The sequence below is a fragment of the Gavia stellata genome, chromosome 12, assembly GCF_030936135.1.
Source record: "Gavia stellata isolate bGavSte3 chromosome 12, bGavSte3.hap2, whole genome shotgun sequence".
Classification (NCBI taxonomy): domain Eukaryota; kingdom Metazoa; phylum Chordata; class Aves; order Gaviiformes; family Gaviidae; genus Gavia; species Gavia stellata.
The window spans coordinates 16,099,155-16,105,562 of NC_082605.1; the positions used below are offsets into that span (position 1 = coordinate 16,099,155).

General features: G+C 36.3%; 1 protein-coding gene across 1 annotated transcript in view; it reads right to left on the reverse strand.

Annotated features, from left to right (window-relative positions):
- Positions 1 to 4,647, reverse strand: part of FHIT (fragile histidine triad diadenosine triphosphatase) — a 492,535-nt gene extending 487,888 nt beyond the window's left edge. Inside the window, exon 1 of the mRNA XM_059823354.1 lies at positions 4,628 to 4,647. The gene's annotated coding sequence lies outside the window, so the exon portion shown is untranslated. The remainder of the gene's footprint in view (positions 1 to 4,627) is intronic.
- Positions 4,648 to 6,408: the final 1,761 nt, after the last annotated feature.

Here is a 6,408-nt window from a genome sequence, read left to right on the forward strand (position 1 = left end):
TCATTTTCAAAGAGAATGCTGGAAGAAATGCTTTACAGAGAGAACAGTTACGATGGAAAATAAACCACTATGACAACCTTTGCAACAGGTGATATAAACTTTAAAAGGTGACAAGCATTTGAAAGACAGTTATTGTGCAAATAGAGAAAGAGGGAGAGAGAGAGATGTCTGGCCTTTTCAAAAATAGGCTTTGCATCCCTCCGTCTTTAAATCACTAGCATTACATCCCAATCTACTGCCTCATAAGTCCACTAAAAGAGAAAATTGACACCAAACTAAACTGAAGGATCTAACAGGAAGACCCAGACAGTTGAAATGGGTCTTAGAGATACCATGTCCAAATGTTGTTGCCTGAACTTGCTCATTTCAGTAAAGGAATAAATCTTGTCCCATCTATTTTCTGAACCTTCATTTCACTTTTAATGATTCTTCCACTTTACCAAGTTTTGATTCAATAATTGGAGTGTTTTAAACCAAACATATAATTTTAATTGGCTACCCATCACAAATATACTTAAGTTGCATGACCTTGTGTCATCTGGTTATCACCCTGAATCCCACATCTTTACAAGTCAGAAAAAATACTATTTTTACCAATTCTATGAAATATCAAGAACAGTTGAATGCTACTTTTTAAGTTCTGACCAACTGCAGAATAGGCAAGGGAAACTGTCATAATGCAGGCAAGCCTCTGAGGAAGTCCAAGCTACATTTGGAATTGTATTCTCCAGAATATTCAAAAAGGAGCTTGACATCGTCTTTGTTACACATTCAAGAGCACACATTTACAGTTTCAAAAGTAAAAAATAACTCACACCATAAGAAGTCTCACTGAAACAAATATAATCAAGTCAAGATGGCTCCAGATGCTCAGTTCTTCAGTGAAGGGATCAATAAAATAGTTTAAATTACAGGATACCATTAAAAGTTAACTCCACTTTATCCTACCATATGCAATACAGAAAACAAACTCTACTAACCACAGCCACTTGCTTGCTTAAGATGGAAACTACTTCTGGAATTAACATTTGTTATTGTCTGTGCTAACAGATATCTACTATGAAATTGGTCTTGGACTACCACCATTCAATCATGTTGCTAATAAGAACAATTTTTACCACAATTAGTGTATTTTAGAAAGCATACAGAAGTTGAATGGTTCTTAAAATCTTTATTTGTGGTGATTTTCATGATAAAGATGACAATATATTAGTTTACCAGATGTCAGATCATGCAATGGATCATTATCAAGAGGGTGTTTTCTGAATACTTGCCAAATAAACACCAGCTGGTTTATTCTCAGCAAGCGGACAGTCACAAGCATCTCTTACCTGATTCACTTAACTGATGTCAAGTACATCATGCATTAAAATCTCTAATGTTCTTTTATAACTTCTTTGTCTCAAAAGCAGTACACTATGTAAACCATCCTGCAAATATCCAAAATTATACCATCACTGTTTTCAGACTTCAAAAAAAATTAGGAGTTTAGCACAATTTTTAGAGTTTATTTAAATGGAAAAAAATTATTATATTACACAACTATTCCAGATGTACCCTAGAGGTGATCTGATTATAAGATAAGGAATACCATATTTCTTATCTGTCAAGATTACTTTGAAGATCAAGACAGTTGAAGAGAATCATTTCAATGGATTAATAACTTTAGGCCACTGCATTTGAACAATCATATCCACACATCCGAAATAGAGACTAAAACCAATATACATGGCTATCTGGAATTTGCTGTATATATTAGGCAAGACAATATTGATGCTCCCTGGCAATCAGCTGCCGCTCATCTTACAGAGAGGCACCTGACCCTTGCACATCTCCAGTGTAAGTACCGAACTAACAGTTATCAGCAGTGCCTTGTTGCAGCAAGTGAAAACTTGTGCAAGTAGTACTTGTATCGTCTTCCAGCCCCTTTCCCGGGGAAGAGGAAGGGGGAAAAAAGGGCGGGGGGGGAAAAAACCAAAACCAACAACAACAAAAAAACCCCACATTGGAGTGGAGAAAAATACTCCATTCCCAGCACTCAGCTATCTCTTTTTACCACCTTTGGGGAGCAAGCTGGCTCTAACAGACTCAGTCCGTAGTGTCTGCCTCTTTCTCACTGTAATTGTAAAGCTGGGATCAAGGAAGACACATCTATTTGTTTCTCTCTGCCACTAAAATGAAAATGTCTCCTGCTATTTCATCAGCTTTGAGTACCCCTCCACTGGACAAGACCTCATTTCTCTAGAGTAAATCATAGCTTATAGGGGGAAAATTAAAAGAAAAAAAGATTTATGGAAAAGGAAAAGGGTACAACTTTAAATTTTGTTTCCCTTTTGCAAGTGACATATTTAAAAAAGAAAAATTTCTCATGTTAAGGAAGTAGAAATTCCTCAAATAAAGCACAAAATGAAAAAGCAACTTCTCCCCATCACCAAAAAGCAATAGTTACATCCAACAAGAGTTGATAATGACAGACCATCCATAGCTTTATACAAGGGAAAAGGGATAAATATCAACATATGTGATAGCTGCTGGTTATCAGAGTGAATATGTAGAACTCCTTTATTAGGTATGTGTCTGCCAATACATCAATTGCTTCAGTTGCTCATTCCACAGCTAAACTACCACACAAGAAGCAATTTTAAAACAATTTTTTACATAATGCTTAATAATTAATCAAAAGTATCCATTGCTTTTCAAATGAACCATTTTTCCTTTCACATTACACATTTAATAATGGGTTTATTCTTAAACTAACTGTTGGTAATTCTTTGTCTTCATAAAAATACAAATGGAAGAGGGAGAAATTCGATATCCCACTCTCCTGCAGCATGTTCATTTTATGGCACTCAGTGAAGCAAAGGGCAAGTAAGTATCTCTGGATATTATCTAGTTCATGTTTTCACCCTACGGCAGAATAAACCCAGGTCATTTCTGCATTAGCCGTTTCACTCACCCAAGATGATCAAAGAGCCTAAGAGCTGCCTGACAGAAGTTTTGTCCTAACCTATTCATATTCATAATGGGAAGATTATTGAGTTTCTGATCCATTTGCATGCTTAACTAGCCTTGCTGTATTTCTTATCTAACCTGAAACTCTGTTTAAATTTCAGTCTGTTCTGATTTAGCTGTTCTGTTGAGGCCTAGGAAAAAAAAAGAGTATTTCCCCTCTTTGCAACAGTCATTTATGTTTTTGAGGACATAAGGGTTTTCTTGGTTTTTTTGCTAAACTACCTCAATTCTTAGGAATTTGGAGTCTGAGACGTACTCAAGAAATGACAAATCAAGTAAGACTCCTCTTTATCTAGATCAGTTCTATATTAGCCAAGAAATTTATTTACAGAGTGGTAACATAGCATACTTCCCCCCACCCCCAACAGCTGAGACCATAGATGATTAATTGATGATATACCCAAGGCTTTGATACTTCAATACATTTTACTGCCAGCCACATACTCTATCGCATGCTTTCTTGGATCATTTCCATTGTACTCCACTGCAATTTACCAAAACAAATCCACAAACCTATCAAAAGGGACACTATAACAAGACCAACGAAACCCAAATGTAAGAACCTTCTTTGCTTCCCAAATCAGAAATATCATGGTGATTCCTTATAAGAAGTGAAGGTAGTTTTATATTAAGATTTTTCTTTTAGCTTTAAAACCTCCCTGCAAAACTAACAGTTTTGTATTGAAAGATCTTGATTTCACTACATAATTTCTTCAGGGAATTACTACTAAGTTATCAGGCCACTAGCATGACCACTTGGGGTCCCATTATTGCCACATGCATTTTGAATGGAAAGGACCAAAGGCTTCGATGTCTGGAGATATTCTGGCTTGACTAAACTTTAATTTTAGAATTCATACAAGCACATCAGCTGCACAATTCAGCTCCCCATTAAAAAATGTTAGTTTGGTGAAGAATTAGGAGATACAGAAGGCTACAGACAGGGAAGCAGAAGAAGGTTTGTATTTGAGTGTACCTCACAACAGATTTCAGCAGAAAGTGAATTTCTCTTCAGAGGTTAGGGTGTACAGCTGGGTACTCTGTTTACCAATGCCAAGCCTCTTAGCTTCGTAAAATCTGCTGTTGTGATCGGATTAAAACATTTTTGCAAGAGATACAGAGAAATAAGCTCTATCACAGATCGCAAAATAACCCTCACCCTAGCTCTGTCTACTGGGGGTTAGGCTCTCCAGCCTAATCTCTTGTTCAAACGAAAAGCCTTATATAAAGTCTGTGCCCCAAGTACCTAAAGCTGTTTTGCATTACTGGATCTATTGTAATCCTTCGTTTTCTTTCTAACATGTTCTGATGCACAAGATTGTGCCCCCAGTTCAAGGATGAGGCATGTAGATTTAGAGACTCATAGAGGTTCCTATTACATGATTTACCTGTTTTGGGGTGGGTTTTTTCCCCCCACGGTGTTTCCAAACACTGTTTAAATGGGTACTGAAATGGATACAAGTTGCATATCCCCTCCAAGACAGTACATTAGCAATTCGGATTTTGGTATTCATTTTTTTGTTCATTGCTGTCAGGACCATGTGAAGAAATCACTTGATGGGTCTCATGTCTCAGTGAACAGAGCAGTATGTTCATATGAGAAATACACACTTACATTAGGAGGTTGCAGGAGACCTCTTCTATGTATTACTCAACCTTTACCTGAAAGAAGAAAACACAACTTAAAGGTCTTTAAAAGAGAGGGGCACAAAATTTTTCAATGGAGAAATTCACCCATGAGTGCTCGTTGTGTGGGAAGAGGTGTATTCTCCATGGGAATCTTACTGAACTCCTCAGAGTAGAACAGTACAGTTTGGGGCGGACTCAATATCTACTTGACTTTTTTTTGTATATAGTTACAAAAGCGTACGTTGCTTTACAGTACATACTTCTGCCGCAAAACAATCAAAACGAAAAATTTCAATAATCATTAACATTTAGAGCACCAATTATCAGCTACCTGTTAAAGTATCAGTTGCTAAAATGTCTATTTAGTAAATAGTATCATAATTGGAAAGCATTACCATACAATACCATGTATTTTAGGATAACCACTACACACAAATTTTGCCCTAAAGCAAAGCCTTGACAAACCTCATGTCTCTTTGGTGAGAAGCTTCAATGCTATGTCTTTTCATTCAGATTTTCTTTTAAGCCTCAGCCCAAAGATTATGAATTCTGAGTTTTAATTAGATCTGCTCTTTAGAACAAGTCACAACTCTATCCTTACAGATAGCACAGCTAGAGCTAATCAATCTTCTGAAAGGGTTACATGAAATGACATTAACTTCCCACTACTATACAGTAAACCAATCTATTGTCTGAAAAGACCAGAAAAGCAAAGGTGTTTCTCATTTTTGTACACTGCAAGGAGCTCCTTGTTAAGACCTATTTTAACTTCACAAGTATTTTACCTCCAAGAATAAGAAAAAAATCCATACCACATTGCTCAGTGCAAAGGATGATTAGAGTGATTTTGTAGTGTGCAAAGAAGGGACAATATGACCCTATGCATTTCACTCTCAATTACACTAGTGTATTATAGGAGAATGGAGATTAAACATTCCTGTCATGCACAAGATGTATGCAGTTGCCTCTTACTATTTGGTGAAGGTCACGAGTAAGGCCAAACCTATGACGGCATTCTAGCTAAGTAATTCAGCAGTCCCTTTTCCAAATGTGATTTGATAATGAGTTATTAGGAAATATGAGCCTGGAGTAAGAAATATGCCAACGTTTAGCAGACAAGTATGTGCAACAATCCACACTGTTACTGTAAATTAGTGACATAAGGATTTCTCTAAGTATAAGTAACAAAGCCAGCATGAACAGAATTAACCTAATGTGGCATTTCGTCAGTCTACAGAGTGTTTAGTAACACTGGAAAGTGCTCTAAGTAGTAGTTCATTGGTGCTATTAAATCCTTCTATCTAGGTGTGTATTTTGTGGGACAGTCATTTCCTCATCAGTAACTTGTCTATTGTTTTGTTGCCATCAATATGATTTACTGTCATCCAATAAAACCCTTTTGGTTTCATAAAAGTAACATCTAACATAAAAGCATCTATAAAAAGGAAATATTTTGTTCCAGAAATGTAATTCCAGTGTTTGGAATTGACTGTTGTTGAGTCAGAAGAATGAAGAAATTCATACTTTGTTTTGTATTTTCCAAAACACCTTTCTCAAATGTAAACTAAAAGTTAACAACAATGTGGACAGCATTAGGTATTATGAAAGGTTAACAATACGGGAAAGAAAGGCTTAAAGAAAGTACAAATTCTGGTTGGTAGGAACACAGTATTTTAAAACATAAGGACTCCTTAAAAGTACACTTGACTGCTAATGACCACTCTAGGATGTTTAGAACTAGTACCCAGATTAGAACTGGCAGATGGC